The sequence below is a fragment of the Pezoporus wallicus genome, unplaced genomic scaffold, assembly GCF_028554395.1.
Source record: "Pezoporus wallicus isolate ANWC-B61680 ecotype Strahan unplaced genomic scaffold, APGP_CSIRO_Pwel_v1 contig_4131, whole genome shotgun sequence".
Classification (NCBI taxonomy): Eukaryota; Metazoa; Chordata; class Aves; order Psittaciformes; family Psittacidae; genus Pezoporus; species Pezoporus wallicus.
The window spans coordinates 489026-506676 of NW_026641950.1; the positions used below are offsets into that span (position 1 = coordinate 489026).

General features: G+C 38.5%; 1 protein-coding gene across 7 annotated transcripts in view; it reads left to right on the forward strand.

The window, feature by feature from the left end:
• Positions 1–17651, forward strand: part of CHD7 (chromodomain helicase DNA binding protein 7) — a 133338-nt gene that overhangs the window by 54627 nt on the left and 61060 nt on the right. The window lies entirely within an intron of this gene.

Here is a 17651-nt window from a genome sequence, read left to right on the forward strand (position 1 = left end):
ATTAAGAGTTATCTCAATTGGTATTGTTAAATGAGGTGTTTGTCCACAGAAAAGGAAGTGTGGGGGTTTTAGTTGGGTGTTTATCTTTTTTCCCTCCTTCCAGTTCTAATGGCACTTTCGGATTAAATTGTTAGTTCAATTACTAGAGGAGCTGGGAAAAGACTACCTGTGACATGCCACAAATAACGTATTCAAAGGCTTTTTCATTTGTTGCTGTGACTAAAAAGCTAGAGTTTGAGAAGTATCTTGGGCTCTTTGACATAAATTGATCTTGGACAGCAAATATAACATCAAAGGATTTTTATCAGGTCTGTAATTTTAAGCTCACTGTATCATGAAGTTAATACAATACTGCAATGGAAAGGCCAGTTGGAGAACTGCTGTCTTCCCACTGCAAGAGAAGAATAGAGCTGACTACTGACAATCTCTTTCAGTTCAGTATCTCGTGTTTATCCATTAAGATTTCTTTGAGTTGGTGGTTTTCAACCTGTGGTCTGTGTACCTCTGAAGACCCCTGCAGACTGCTTTTGAGTGGCCTGGGAAAGGTAATTAAGGAGAGCAGTTTTATGTGCTAAGCAATAACAATCATATGGGAAGTTTTTAAAGAGAATTACACTTAGGCTACTAGAGGCTTACAGGTTAAAAAATGGGAAAAAAATTGACAGAACAGAGTTCTATGTTGTAACATAAATCTCACTCCCGATGGGTCCACTCAGGCTGGTGTCTGAAATGACCGTGGTTGCACCTCATTGTGAAGCAAAGTGTATCGGGATCAGTATTGTTTATTATCTTCATCAGTGACACAGACACTGGGATTAAGTGTACAGATGACACCAAGCCGAGTGGTGTGGTTGACACACCTGAGGGACAGGATGCCATCCAGAGGGACTTGGACAAGCTCAAGAAGTGGGCCCATGTGAGCTTCTGGAGGCTTGCCAAAGGCAGGGTCCAGTACCCAGGTCAGGGCAAGCCGTGCTATCTATACAGGCTGGGAGATGAAGGATTAAGAGCAGCCCTTTGGAAAAGGACTTGGGGATACTGGTGTATGAAAAGCTGAACATGAGCCAACAGTGTGCGCTCGCAGCCCAGAAAGCCAACCGTATCCTGGGCCGCATCAAAAGGAGCGTGACCAGCAGGTCAAAGAAGGTGATCCTGCCCTTCTACTCTGCTCTCTTGAGACCTCACTTGGAGAGCTGTGTCCAGCTCAGGGGCCCCATAACACAGGAAAGACATGGGCCTGTTGGAGCAAGTCCAGAGGAGGGTCACAAAGGTGACCAGAGGCCTGGAGCACTTCTCCTGTGAGGAAAGGCTGAGGGAGCTGGGCTTGTGCAGGCTGGAGAAGAGAAGGCTCCCAGGAGATCATATTGCAGCCTTCCAGCACCTTAAGGGGGCTTATAAGAATGATGGGGAGAAGCTTTTTAATAGGGGCTGCTGCAACAGGACCAGGGGTAATAATTTTAAACTAAAGGTGGGTGGTTTCAGACTAGGTGCAGGGCAGAAGTTCTTTACAATGAAGGTGGTGAAACACTGGCACAGGTTACCCAGAGAGGCGGTAGATGGGAACATGGGTCCTTGGGAACATTCAGGGCCAGGCTGGACAAGGCTATGAGCAACTTGATCTAGTTAAAGATGCCCCTGCTCATTGCAGGGGGTTGCACTAGATGACCTTTAAAGGTCTCTTGTAACTAAACATGGTCTCTTTGAGTGGAGTGAGTTCTGTGTTGGCTGGTCAGGATTCTGTAACCTCACTTACAAGTAATGGATTGTACAGTGGCACCTTTTGTTGAAAGGACATGGAAGGAATATATACTAAAAATGTTGATTACATTGAAGGCAACTGGGCAAAAGTGAGACTTTTCTGTGGAGCTGCCAGTCTTGTAGTGGAAAGCGACAGCATGTAAACCACAGTTACCTGAGTTGTTCAGCAGTTTGGTATTAGTAAGCCGGCTGTAAAAAAGATGGGTTTAGCCAGTGATACGTACCCTCCATGTCTGTTGACTTCTTCCATCAGAAAACGTTTCAGTAATTTGAGTTGCTGGGAATATGCTGGCAGGGCAGGCGGACCCGATCCCTGTTTCCACTTCACAGGGCGGAAACATGCAGCCAGGTAATGCTCATGGGGTTACGTAGGCAGCCACAAACCTCCTCGCTTTTCCTCCCGTGCTGCCGTCAGCAGGCTCCTGCCACAGCAGCCCAGTGCTCTGAGGGAGCCTGTCCTTGACAAGAGTTAACACCTTGATAAGCTTGTTCCTCAGCTCCTGCATGCTGGTTCAAATGCCAGCTTGACTTCTGTGCATTTCTGTGTCTCAAAAAGGCAAAAAGCCTTTGGGTGTACTACTCTATTCTGCTTTGTCTATATCCAAAATATAACCACTGCTGCTTCAGAAAGTAACTTGCTGCATGTAAAGGAATTTTAGTAGCTCTATCTAATTGGATAATCAAAAATTTTTGTGCAGAACTCTGGGGACTAATACATAAAAGCAATATTAGCAGTGCATGTGAAAATATCTACCTTCAGTCCTAGAAAACCACCAATTTATTTTTTGCAAGTCATAAACAGAATTACTTAAATTTTGATTAGCATATTTTCCTTTTGACTCAGGAACATATTCTGTGAGTTATGAATGCTTGTATTTGTAAGTAAAAGAAAGAAAACCTTGCCAAGGGAGCACATATTATACAAGAAAACCTGGGCTGTAAGTAGCTGAATATGATCTGCAGGTTCTCTTGCTCTTTCAGTGATTAACTGTGTAAGTCTGATACACTTACTAGTAGGTGTAAAAGCTAAAAACTTCCTGTTCTCTGTACCAGCTTACCCCAGAACAAAGCACCCCTGTAAATCACCTCATTGCCTCACTGGGTGGGTATGGGAGAAGGAGTTCACAGTGGTAATTATCTGGTCTGGAGAACATCAAAGCAGGCCAGGGACTTTTTGAGGGAAGAATTTGTTCTGTCTTCATTTATCCTCATTGATTCAGATCTTGTGTGTTAGGGCTGTTGTGTATAGGAAGCTTCTTGAGGAAGAATAAGTTTTCCAAGACAACATTAGAAAGAAGTGAAATTCTCTCAGGAGCCTTTTGAATTGCAATATTCCTGTTGTAAGTTAAGACACACGCAGAGCAATTGGATACCAGCATCTCCTGCACTAACCCAGTCCTTAAAAGTGTATCACCAAACCTTAAACAATGTAACTGTGTAAATGAACAACCAATGACCAGTAATTTCATAAATACCTCACTTACACTTTTCTCAAATCTGTCATCTGAAGTACTTGAAAATAAAAATGACTTCTGTATTTTTTTCATGAAAATTGTCCAAACCAGGGAGTAGAAAAGGTATTGCAAAAGGACTGTGGCATCTTTTTCTGTTTTAAACAACACTGTAGTACTTTGTATGTCATTCATTATATGAATGAAGACAGTTTCTAGTAAAAAATGTTATAAATGCAAACACTTGAAATCACAGAAGTTTTCCTTAGGATATCGGAGTAGTCATGTTCATAGCTGTGATGATTTGTGGATGAGAATGAAGTAAGGCTTATAAAAGAGGTAATACCTAATAATTTTTTTTCTAATGATACTGGCCAGTGTAATTATACAAGCTTTTTGGGTAACCAACCCCTTTTTTCAAGTTTGAAGGTAAAACTTCTGTGATGAGCTTATCTTGCCAGCCCTATCATTCTGCTTACTAGAGATTTCCTTCCCATAGAAAATTAAGCATAAATAATTGTTCTATGCATATTTAACTAATTTCTGGAGTAATATGTTCCGTATTTGTCATACTCCAAATTACATTTGTTAAAATACATTTATTTTTTTTAATCTAAACAAGATTTCACTGTTGATTTTTACTGTCACCATGCATTAGGAGCAAAGTACTTGTAAAGATTGGCTGGGTCATTGAGTTGAGCCTCCAGCTGTCACATATAACCATCTTATGAACTACTTCTCATAACCTTATCAAAATTCAATTTAAAGAGTACTTGGCTTTTGCTTTCACTACTCCTTTCTTATTTGAAATCTTACCCAAATCAGATTACTCTGAATGCTAGAACAGACATCTGACTTTTCAATCCTAACTTTATTAATCGACAGTTTCATACCCATCTTGCTCTTGTGCCAGTTTTACCCATCTTAATCTTTCTGTTTCATGTACTAGGATCTGACAATGCTTTTATAAATAGCAATCTATCTAAAGTTCTTCTCCTTCAAGATAATTTTTACCTTTGTCTGAGGTCTAATGGTTGTTAATGATCAGCATTTTGTACAGTATTATACTATGGAGCAAGTACTGCCCTGGGTTTGCTGGGAGCCATCTTGAGAGGCACTTCCAATGTTTTAATTTTCTTTTCATTGTACATCACACCAGTTGTTTATAGGCATCCTTTGTTTAAGTACAAACTACTTTAGTCTTCAGCTACAGGCTTACCTTGTTTTATGTAAACATAAATAAATACCAAAAATAATGGGTAATGTATTTCAAGTTTGGAAATGTGTATGAAATACTAGTTACATTTGTGAGGGCTTAATTCCCTTGACAGCATTTTGAAGTTGTAAGATGTCTGCGAATTTCTGAACATCCTGTTTAAAACTAGGATTCTGAATAAGCACAAGCTGCTCTACTGCTGCCAGAGTTGCAGCAGCGTAATGCTTAAAGGACACCTACTTTGTGATAGCATGTAAAAACACTAATTCCTCTTACTCATCTGCAGTCCTCTTTCCACAGCTTGAGCTCAGGGCTGTAATGGAACCTATTAGAGAGAAAAGGTCTATGACTCAGCCATTGAGCCATGCAAACTCTTGGCTTCTTTAATTGGCACCATTAAATCTTTAGTAGTTTTTCTCTCATAAAATAAGTATCGTTGGTGTAAAATGCATCACTGCTGAGGATATATTTTACCTTTTGCCTTCTGATCTCCATGACTTGATCAACATTAGGTATTTAAAGGCTGATTAATCAGAGAGACTTTTCTAGAATTAATGCTTTTCCGTAACTGTTTAGGGAGTTTATCTAAACCAAAATGTAAGGAAAGCCATTGCACAAGTTGTTATGTTCTCAGATTATTGTCCTTTTCTATTTAGAGGGAAAAAATTCTAGCTTGCCACTGTATTTCATTTTATCTTTGTAGACCATGTTTAATCTGAGGACTGGGTATCTTCTACATGACAAGATGTAAAAAATTAATTCTTGAGTATGTAACTAGGGAAGAACCTGCATGATTTAGCTGATGATTTATTTCTGTGGCTTTGGGTTTGCGGTTTTTATATTTTTATATATATATATATATATATATATATATATATATATATATATATATAGGAAAGGAGACATGGAAACAGCTGTAGTTTGGGAAGAGGGACAGACATCAGTAGAGGAAATTTAAAGAACACAGAGTTAAATGTTCAAATACGTACATCTACATTTGTAAATATATGTGTACGTGAGAAAAAAAAAAGTAGCTTCTAGCTCTACTCTGCTGTCTCCTCACATATTTAATCTGACACCTTAGAGCTTTTAAGCATCAGTGCCTCTGAAAGAGGGATGTGATGAGGACACCCAGAAAATTCTTAATTGTTCACTATCATCTGCAGAATCTGCCTTGTTTGTATCTATAGGTGGCAAGTCATCTTTGGTTATGTTTCTGTGTACCTTGTCAGTTTGCCCTGGGATCAGCTGTAGGAGTTATTTCTCCTTAGTAGCTGGTGCAGTGCTGTGCTTTCAACTTTAAGTATCAAGAAACAACAAAGTAAGTTATAGAAATTACTAAACTATGTAATTTAGTACACATTTTATATGATTGTATTTACAGAATGATAGCAAGCTGCAAAGGTGGAAGTTCAGAAAGATGTGAAGTAGGACTGTTGCTATATGTTTCTTGTGCCTATGAAATAGGATGTAATCCGTGTATGTAGACATTTTTTATTGTTCCCTTCTTCTACCTGTACAAGATCAACTGTGATAGAAACAGCTGCTTCATTTGGCTCTGTTACTTGAGGTATGGCCTGATAATTTATTTACTGTATATTATCCAGTAAACCCAATCTTGAATATCACTGAATCTCATGAAACACATTGACTCTTTTACAGACACTGTCTCTCTTCATATTTTGGTAAAGAATAAATAGCTAAATGAGCTTTTTTTTTGTGGTAATTTTGATCATAATACAGGAAAACATCAACAACCACTAATTCATTCATCTTCTAAATTCTCCTACAATGCATATTCTCCATTGTATGTACGAGGAAACCAGAACAGCAGGAGTTGCGTTAGGCCAGAGTTACAGGTACAGGATTTGGGGCTTTTTAGTGTGTGCTGCACAGAGCTGTATTGCCCTAATGCCAAAGCCAGTAGTTATCTAAGTAGGTACTCTCTTGCAGTTGTGGTTGTGCACCTCTCAACAAGTCCTTTGCTGGAGGTCCATATTGGGAAGAAATTAATATGTAATTCAAAAGGGGGGAAAAAACCAAACCAGACAAAACCAAACTAAATCCCTTCTGGAAAAAAAATTGAAAAACACTGCAGTGAGTTGAGGCTGGTAGAAAAAAAAAAAACCAAGAAATTATCTTGCCTGACGTTCACTGCTTTCATTACAGACCATCTCTTTGCAGTCTTCCCTTTTCTGTACTGTTTTCAAGGTAACATGAGTCTTCTCTTCAGGATAGTATCTTAGTCAGACCTGATTTAATCTAGAAGTCTTACCAGTTCTATGTGCTAAATGAGGCAGCAATTCTGGAAGTAACTAGAGAGGAGTCACCATGTATGTCAGAGATACTATTGTAAAAAGTTAGTACTAGGAAGTAAAATCTGTTTCATGAGTGACACTAACAACATTTATTGTTTTCAACTATTTGAATTACTTAATAATTTAGATTGCCATTTAAAAAAAAAGATGTTATAGTAGTAGTTTTTCTTAGCGTTATGGTGAACTGTAATTCTTTGTCCAAGGCAACATTGCATGTTTACTATTTCACTTGCAGTGTGACTTGCTTGGTCAATGTCTGAAGAAAGCTTTTGAATTTCTGCTGGACAAAACCAGTTTAATGTTGGATAAAAATGAGTTAGAAAAGTCACTCCCATTTATTAGGGACAGCTAATAGAAATAAGTGGTAGTGGGATTTAGGAGTTCCTTTTTCTCTTGTGAAGTGGAGCCTCTTTGTGACTAAGGAAATGGCATTTAGAATATCAAAATCTTAACTTTTAAATAATATTGTGAATCTTATAGTACTAAGTGTGCTCATCTGGACTGTGAGATTGTAACAACAGCAAGGAAAACACTTTTGAGATTTGGAGCAGACATAAACAGTAAAGACAGGCTGATTGAGCTACTGTGGATATATATATAATGATATCAGAAAACACTGACCAAACATGGCCTTTTGGGGAAAATTCTGAGAGGAGGCCCTTTTAATCAGAATAAGTCGGCAAACTTAAAGATTAACATAATAATAATCAAAGTTGGTTTAGACTGGTTTAGCTTTCGTTCCCTTGGTAGTGCCGTATGTATTTTACAGTACTAGAAGTTCATGGGATCAGTGACTTCTCTGTGCTTTTTAAAATTTGTAGCCAAAAAAGCCTTGAGTACAAGTTGTAGTTTAAAAACAAAAAGTTCCAGTTCAAGTAATGAATCAAAAAGTTTTCATCTCTTGATTGTGAATACAGTGCAACTGCACGTTGCGGGGGGGGGGGGATGGCAAGGCAAGAAAGAGTATTGTATTATTTGTCCAGTGGGGCCTGTTACAAGTCATAAAAATACTGGTAAACTAAAAGTTTGTCAGCTACAAACTGAAACCAAAGTGTAATTATCTGTGCTGGTAGTGCTTCTTTTAGTGCTTTAAGGTAATTTTTCTTCAATTGGTACACTCTATCCACAAGATATCCTGGTGACATTGAAAAACTCTTGCTGCAAACCATGGAAGAATTCAGAATGTTTGATTATTTAATAGAGATACTTAACAGATTGTAACAGATTGTGGAAGTATTGTGGGACTTCAGTGGGACCTCCTGTGTAGAGACAGGAGTAAAAATTCAGAGTTTCGAGTCCTTTGTTGCATCTGTTGAAATCTTAAACCTCTAAGGCCCTTTTCTTGAGCTATTGGAGCATGGTATATATACCTTTGGGGAAAACTTGTCCTTTTTTTCTTGAGGGCTTGCAGATAGAAGGGATAAAGTTCTTAGTACAAGTTCTCTATGAATTGCATCCTCTATTCACCAGCTTCATGATCTGATGTTTAATGTCATTAAGTGATTGATATATTTTTTGATATGTGCAGGCTTCTTAAAAATGCATGTTTAGCAAGTCTAGAATGTGCTGGGGGGGGGGACTTTTAAAGCAAAAATGCTGAACTCTTGTTTTCCTAGGTATATAAAGAAGGGGTTAGGAAAGTGCTAAGGTCATACCAAAAGTCTTCCTGATGTTTTAGAACAAAGAGCATATGCATATTACAGCGTGTGTAATTGCCTAAAAATACATTTGAAAGTATTTTGATGGTGGTCACTCTATCTTATTGTTTTTTGTATGCATGAAGAAAAGCCCTGCAGATACTGCCCTCATTCATTTCTACAAGAGGGCTTGGTGGGCAGCTGAGATCTCCAGCCTGTTTCCCGAGCTGGCTTTCCACACAGGTGTGCTAGACCTGTTGAAGACCTTAGAAGAGGTGCAAGAGGCTGCCCCAGGGCAGGTGTGTGTGTAATGTGGAGCATGGCTTACCATGAGAAGGCTGAAAGAACTGACTATGATTAGTGTCTTTCTAAGGCTTCCTGACATTGGTAGGGAGAGGCTGAAAGATAACCAAGCCCAGAAGAAAGGACACGATGGTGCATGTACACAAGTGTGGCACACAGGCATGGGCATGAAGCGTATAAAGCTGAGTTTGAGGACTTTTGGGCACAGGCATGATGTAAAAAAAATACATACACACAGAGTGGTGCCAGGCAAATAGACTAGAGCAATACACACTTATATCCACACTGCTCCCATCTGTGCTCATACCCACTCCCAGTGTAGTTCCTCACAGTCTTTATTGCAGTTTGGTCATTTTGATTCATTGTTGAAAAGCATTTCATATTGTCCTTACAAGCAACAGACTAGGGTTCACAGGGTGTCCATCAAATGGGTGGTATTTCTGAAGCTTGTATTCACTTGATCCTTAGGTGCTGCAGAGTGGGCCGGAGGAATAAAGAATTTCCTGGCCTGATGATCTGGCTTCATCGAGTAAAAAAACCCCTAAAGCAAACATGCTGCTTTTCTCTATTGTTCTTTCTTCCTTCCTTAGGTTAAAATGCACTTTATTTGTTGTAAAACATGAGAAGATAAAGTGTACTTTATCTGAATTCAGATAAAGCGTATTTTATTAGAGATTTTGCAAATCAAAAAATAGATCACTTCTGAATTTACATATACACCTTATATTTTTATGTTCTTTAATAGTATATATCTCTTACATAAACATGTAACATTCATATATTTCTTATTACCTTTCACGTATATTTTTTACATATATAGCCTGTTAAATAAGTTTTCTTGTTAACTTGTTTGGGGGCTAGAAGGGGTAGAGTTAAAAAGTACCAGAATAGAAACACTTTCTGCTGTTGCAGCATAGAATGTTTTTGCTGTTACTGCTGCTTGAAGCAGCGAAAGTATACATGGAACTTTTTCAGTTGTCTGCGGTCAGAAGCAGCATTTGCATCATGTACGCTGGTCTTTGATTTTCTCCTTAGTTATAAACCTGGTGCTGTTCACTCTGTGTCACTGTGATTTAGTTCTGATAACTCTAGAGAAAAGTATTGATAGAAGTAGATGTGAGCTAATAAAAGTCCCTCTTAAAATGGTTGAGTGACTTCTGTAGAAAAACAAAATCTAGAGGATATAGTATCACTTCAGTTATTGTGGGCAGGCTGTAAGCGCTTAATACACCAAGTCAGTCACGACTGTTTTGTTGGGTTTTCTTTTTCTGGGTAGGGTACAGGGCATTAAGTAGAAATCATAGTTGGTATCAGAGCGTCATAACCTGTGGTTATGGCAGGCAGTGTGATGTAGGAATGGGTTACCCTTCAGAGAGGATAGGTCTCTATTTATTTGAACACTGCCCCCTTCCCTCAGGACCTTGATTTCAAAGTGTGGCTGGTGAAATGTGCCCAAGAGGGGGAAGATGTTCATGTTTTAACCAGAGGAACTGTTTCACTTTTCATGGTGGTACTGAAGGGTTGTGGGGAATGTAGAGGCAAGCCCAAGAGCAACAGCTCAGCCTGTATATATGCTAAAATGATAAGTTAGTCTTTATAATGCTTATGTATTTAATAATAGCAGTTTCAGTATTACTACTTTGGTTGAATATGTGAAGGTGTTTCCTCCTTTATTCTCCCTTTTCTGGACAAGTTGAAGTATTGTACTAGGTCTTCTGGAAATTGTTTCATCCTGACACGTTCTTACTCTACTGTGTGACTTTCTTATCTTCCCTGGAGATGTGCAGCCACCACCTTGTTTTTGACCGGTTGGAAGAGACCAGAGTGGTAAACCTTGGATATTCTGTAATCCAAGGAATTCTCCAGTAAGCACTAGATTATCTTGATAGCTGTGCTTGGGCGTAACTTCACAAAGAAACTATCCAAATTTTAAATGCAGGTTCTACTTGGCAGAAGGAAGATGTTAAGAAAAGGATGCTTATGGGCCACTTTAGAGTAGGACTCTTGCTGCTCTGCCTGTCGTTTTCCTACCTGTGGTATAGACTGTATGGCATAAACTCTGCAGAACTTCTGTGGTAAAACTCATGTTGGCATGTTTCTGGAATGTCTAGTGCTTGATAACTGAGCAAACAGCTAAAGGAAACCTAATTTCTGTGGTCAGAGAAGGCAAGCTTGAGCTAGACAAGCTGTCAACATGAGCAATACGGCTTTTGCCAGCCAGTACCTAAGTGTCCCACCCTTTCTCTGTGTCCCTACAGCCAGAGCTAGTTAAGACTTGCCAGAATGGTGAGTCTTCGACCAGTCTACATGGCGATGATGGAGGCTGGAGAGTCTGGCTACAGATGTGTAATATTTAGGACCTGCCTTGCTAGCATTAGGAGCAATCTTACGCTGCTGTCTAAGCCAGTATGTATTGCAAAGTAATGCGTAGCAAAAAAAGCATTAATAAAATGTTTGTCTTATGGACCGTCACAGTTACATCAGCAGTTGCAAACAATCCATGTGGTAGCTGTTGCAGTTTTTTAGTGGAAAGTTAATTTGCAGTATACATGCTTCATTATCATAGGGGTGGCAGTTGTCTGACCAACACTGTCAATTCTGATCGATGGACAGCAACTAGAGAGCTCTCTTACAAGACAAGTTAGTTGTTTTTTGAGCTGTGAACAAACCAGTGGTGATTATTGCACTGACTAATACTCCACAGGCTTAGTAATATCTCTCACTTTTATGGAGCATGACACAGTGTTGCTACATATGATTACTGTAAAATACAATGGGATGTTTTCTTTTTGGATAACCATATTAGTATCATTCATATTTTGTAATCTGTGTTACTCCACAGAGCACCTGACCAGAAAATAGATAATTCTAATACTGGTACTGGAGCTGTGCTGAGACTTAATTAAGGAACTCTGTATTTTGTATAGCATGTTTCTACTCTTCTGCATACAGTAATCGGGTGATATTTTCAGCTCCACCGAATCAACGATGATCAGACTCTTGCATTACTGGCTGAGGGCATTAAGATTGGTTTTAATCACTTCCACTGCACTGTTAGGATGCTGCTGGCATCAAAATTACAGCAGTTTTGATTCAGAGCTTTTCTGAAAACTTTGGATCAGAAAGTCTTTAACTTTTTAGTAGTTGCACCTGATTTTTAAAGATGGTCTCCATTAGCAGGCACAGAGCAGGAAGATTTAGGATAGCCTTTGCATATTCTGTTCTATACTAAGACTTGTGTAAGAAATAAAATGGTATTGCAGCAGCACTTCATTAAAATATGAACTTTTTTCATGCAAACTGATTTTTTTAATTGTGAAGTTGTGTCTTGCTAAGAAGGTGTCGTGGTTTAAACCCAGTCAGGTAATTAATAGAACATTGTTTTCCATACATTTTAATCTGTGTTTTACAGAAGTATGGCAAAAGAAAAGTACAAGATTCCTGTTGGGTCTGTTTGCAAAACAGACTTCTTTCATTTTCATCTGGTGTGATACCATTCCCTTTATTGCAGAGAAGATTGCTGACAACACTTATTTTATAAATGCAAGTTCTCATTTTTGAACTACAGTGTTTTTAGAGAAGTTTCTGAAATACTGAGATACCAGTTGTCACATTGCCCAAAGTATTTTTTAGATTAGTAATTATTTTCATAAAGTAAAGACATACGCCATCTTTAAGACAGCAGTTCCACAGAAGAGGGAAGGAATCATCATTCACAATAAAGGAGAAGAAATGATTGGTAAAACAGACTTCGGAAAAAATTATGTGTGTGAGCAGTTTTGAGGATGTTTCTGGACTTCAGTTACTACAGGAAAAAATACTGTACAGCTGTACTGTTGTTGTATGTAGGTGCTCGTATTTGGTTGCCATTCCAGAGGTGGTGCTGGTTCCTGTTTACTCTGGAGCTTTTACTGGTATGTGAGCTTTGCAGATGGGCAATGTCTGAGAAGATTTATGTTATTCTAGAAAAGCCACAGCTTGCTTCACATAGAGGGAGCACCGGGACAGGCCTGATGCTGAAAGTGTTGATGAGACAAGTTGAGAATTGCAGGGACAAAACAATGTATGGAGACATGATGTGGAAATTTACCAAACTGGAGGATAGTCAAGATGAGTAGCTTGTTCAGAATAATCCAGAGGGATGATGAATCCTCTAATTAACCTTTGAAAGGAAGAATCATGGAGGCATTTCTACCTGTGATGGCTTTTAACACCTTGTGGACTGTGCTGTTGGGAAGGATACAAATTCAAAACCTGTGATCTCTGTGGCAGTAGGTAGAGCTGGTTCCAGAAACCATGCTGTAGTCTGTCTTCTGTTTTAAAAGAACTTTGTTTGCAGGTTGCAGTTTTAACTTTTCCAAGTGAAGGTAATACTGTAACAGGACCACAGTTGCTGCAAATGAGAATATTCAGTAACGATTTATCTAATGTGCATAAATATCCTGGAGAGGTCTGTATTTTGGAGCCAGTGGGAACTGAGTGAGCACTGGCTCTACTGTTACACAACTTGGGTCAAGAAAATTTAAATAAAGTGTGGTTACAGTAGATCTTTTTGAAAATATGAAAAAGCTTACGGAGTCTGAAAGGGAAAATGAAAGTAATCCTGGTAAAAAGGAGCTTTTTTGTTTGTTTGGTGCTGATGTTTAAATTTCATGAAGTTAGCGAGTCATGTTGCATACTTTGCTGCTCTTCCTTCATTCTCCTTAAAGCTCAATATTGGCTCAAGTTGCTCTCTACTAGGGAAGCAATACTCAGCTACTTTTAGTGCTAAAGTACAGTTGATTGTGGTTCAATCCTTGTTGAAGCAACAGAAAGATTCTCCTCCTTAACCTCCCTCCCTGCCGCTAACCCTGGCTGGATTAATCCTACATGCTGTCCATCTTGCCACTTCACGTAACAGGCCTGGTTTGAGATATCTTTCTGTGCTTCGGGCTGCAGGGAATGATCTTGGCTCTAAACGTGGAAGCCGCTGTGAAATGCAGGCAGCCTCGCTTTTAATTTTTCAAATCTTGGTGGTAGCATGTTTGGAAGTTTAAGTTTGAATTCCAGGAAGGTGAGATTTTTACACTGCATAAATAGTTTCTCAAATAATGTTTTCATTTGTTGGCTTTTACTGATAATGCAAAAGCGTATTTTCCTCCTGGGTAACCTGTTGAGCTGCAAATTATTTTAACTCCTCAGAGTTCCAGAAGAATCCCTGGTTTGCTGTAATAAGCTGCAATCTTTAGGAGTGTCCTGCATTGTGATATTGCATGTTAATAGCATTGATTAACTGTCAAGCAGTGGGAATTGATGAGCAAATGTCCATTGTAAAATGAAATGGTATCAATGAAGACTGTACCATGTGCCTGGTTAGGGAGGTGACGAGCCCCAGTAGTCACTGGTAGGAGTATTAATGTGAGCTCCAGGTTTTTTCGCATGATTAAAACAGGCCATCTGTTCTTTGTTAAATGTTTACAAAAACAGCTTTTCTCTAAAAGATTTAAAGAGATGTGGGTCTAGTAAACACACCAATATTTTTAAGCACCTTTTTCACCTTATTTCAGATAATACCAAAAATAATTCTGCTGCAATTTCAAATAGGATGAATACCTATTTTTGTTTAATCTTCACTGTTTCTTTTCCCTGGAAGATTAAATTCTGTACCAACATACTAAATTATAGCTTTGTTATTATGAAAAGCAGCAGGAGAAGCGATTTCTGTGAAGTATGCAGATAAATGTTTCACTCTTTTGGTCAAAATTTGTAATGTACTTTTTTTTTCATTTCATAAATGGAAAATGGGATCTTCCGTTAGAAATTGTGAGCCTCTAGCTAGAGTTAATCCTTTGTCGATGTAAAGAAGTAGAACTATTTGCAATAATTCCCTGTGGTAGGCTTAATCTAATATTTGCTAGTGAAAGCCCATTCTTCCTTTTTTCCCTTCTTAAGGAAGCACAGGCAACTGGTTTGGGGTAAGAAAACACATCTTTCAAGCTGCTTTCGATCTCCTCTTTTCACTAGGTTTGTGCTGCTCCTACACAGCTTCACACTAGGGAGCAATGTGGGGTTGTCAGTTAGGGATAAACTGTTTTAGCATATTGCAAAAGTGTAGGCACAGACTTCCTAGAAAAATAAAGTTAATCAGACCCATTTCTTCGAAAGAGTGCTACAATTTAAAAGATCACATATAAGTGTATTACAAAATGTGCCAAACTGCAATGGGAATGGCATGTGGCAAAAGTATTTTCAAGTAAAAGGAAATATAACCAGAGCCTAATTGAGGCACAGTTGGCTTTTGTAGCTTAATGTTTCAGGGACTGTGAATGCTATGAAACAAAAACATAGTATTTTCATTTGTATGCTTGGTAATGCACATAACTTGGTACTGTTGGTAAAGGTAAGTTCGTGCATAAGGTTTAAGTCTAATACATAGTCTGAGTTGTTTCAGAGCACGAGAAGGACTCTTTCGGCTAAGCTTTTTGAGGTAGTAAGAATCTGAATTTTCATAGGATGACATCTTCCAGAGGCTGAGTACTACAGTGTGACAATGATTGCTGTAGCTTCTGTCCACACATTAAAACTACAAATGTCAAATCATGAAGGGCTGACATTGCTGTTGTGGAGACTTGGAAAGCTGTCTGCATTATGACTGCGCTGGAAGTTGAGATTTCTAAACCAACCAACCGATGAAAACTCCCCCCAAGTGTTAGAAAGGAAACAAGGATTTTATTTTTTTTAATTGGATTAAAAAGGTAATGAGATATAGTGAAGCATGTATAAAACTTCATAGTGATTTCAGTGTCATGGTTTGTATCACTAATAGAAGGTGCAACCTTGAAAATTTTATAGAATTCGATTTATACGGCACTACTGGAGTTCTTGTGGGTTTTGGTGTTTGTTGGTTCGGCTGTTTCACATGTATAAGAGGAATTAAAATAAACTGCCAGTTCTAATTTGTTCTAAAAAGTTTTTAGATAGTTGTAAAAGTTTTGCTTAATAGGGCAAACAAATACTGTAGTGCCAAACACAAGGTACTTGTTCAGTACAAATTTTACAAATCATAAAAAGAAAAACTTAGTTTTCTTATGGTGTGCACAGCGAGTGAAGAGCATTTAAAGAGAGCATTGAGGTGGACAGCGCAGTGAAGGCATTGATGAAACTTTCACTCGGTCTCTGAAAAATGAGGGATGCATGAGATGTGAAATAGCAGATAATACAGAAATATACTGACTATCTGAAATGTAGGTTAAAAGTACTGCTCTGAAAATCTGTGGATAAGAAGTACTTCCAGGTGACCTGTGTAACATTTCCTGTCTTCTCCTACCTAAAATTAAGTGTTAGTACAAGTATGTAATTGTACAAGGTATGGAGAAGACAGCTTTGTTCTGTGTCACAGAAAAAATCTGAGGAGACAACCAGAATTTAAAACCAAGGAGAAGATTTTAAAATACTTCTATGTAATGCATAGTTGGACTGCAGAATTCACTGGTGCCACTGACTTCCTGGGATCGGTATTTTCTATACAGATATCCACAGTTTTTGTGAACTTCCCAGAGTGAAGACATGTTATGGTGACTAGAGATTTCTAGCAGAGGTGTAGGTTCATACTTCAGGATGCTTAACATGAGATTGCCTTAAATTGGAGCTGATTGATATGGTGCTAGCGCAACAGGTGCACCAGGTTTGCATTAGAGCTGAATTTCCACTACAGCTAAGACCCGTAACACCAAAAAATACCTTAATAAACAGGTGGAGGGCAGAAACATGCAGAAGTCACCCTGGAAGTTCTGTAGACCTGTCCTGGAGTCTCTTCCATGAAGAACCGTAACTTCTAGCTTGTACCATTCAAGCTTCTCCCAAAGAGCAATGAAGAGTTGTCTTTTTCTTTAAAACCTTGCTTCTTCTGTTGTTTGTGTAGCTTCTGAGTACGTGAGTTTATTCAGGCAGAGTGGGGATTTTGCTACTGTGAAGAAATGCAGAAAATAGGACTGCACTGGTTCAGTTTGTTTATGATCAGAAAACAGTATTAATAGATTTAGAAAAATACACATGCATTCACTTTCTCATGTAATGATATTAAGAATTTTATTTCCTAAATCTTAAGTGCACTGCTTTTTTAGATCTAGGTGGCCAAAGCATACGTCTCTGTATGCCCATCAGTTCCCCTTACGCTCAAGGGTTCTGTTTGTAATCACTCGTTTGCATGCCTGCCACTCCAAAGTAAGTGCAGTTTGAGTAAAAAGCAGAGAAAAGGAAATGTGAATAGCAGTGCCTAAGTGTGTGTAATGCTATTCCTAGAAGTAAAATTCTGGTTTGCTCTAAATCTAATTCTGATTCTAAATTTTTTCTCTCCAGTTGAACAGGTAGACTTCATGACCATGACTAATGCAGAACTCTTCTACCTAGAATCATCCCAGCTTAATTTTTTAGGGGAGAAGAAACAGAGAGGGTGGGAGATGGTTTGACCATATATGTGGTTGTAAGAAAAGCAGCAGTAGTGTCATGCTATTACTTTTCTTCTTGAAAAGCACTGTCATGTTGCATTTATAGCTGCAGGCAGGCAGAGAGGAGAAGCAGGTTAGAGCTTCAATATTCTTCAGAGTCACGGTAGAGCTTGGACCTTTTTTCATTGCAGATTCATGGATCTTTGTGCAGAATAGAACCATTAAGAAGAAAAAAGTTGCAAATATAACCAATATGTTTAGACCAGCCACTTGACATTTGTGTAATTGTACCTAGGTTTTCATGTACTTTGTAAGTCTGGTATAATCCTGATACACTGTAGAAACTTCAAAACAGACTGTTTTTTCAGGTTCACAAACACTTAAGGTAATTCTCTGTCCAATCTGTAGCAGGAACAAATCTGTTTCAATCACAAGTAGGGAGCTGTGGATCTTTGACATAAAATGTTGCATTATATTTCATTTTAAAGTGGCTTAATCCTTCACGTGCTGATTCAAAATACCTCCTGTCACAGCTGTACCAA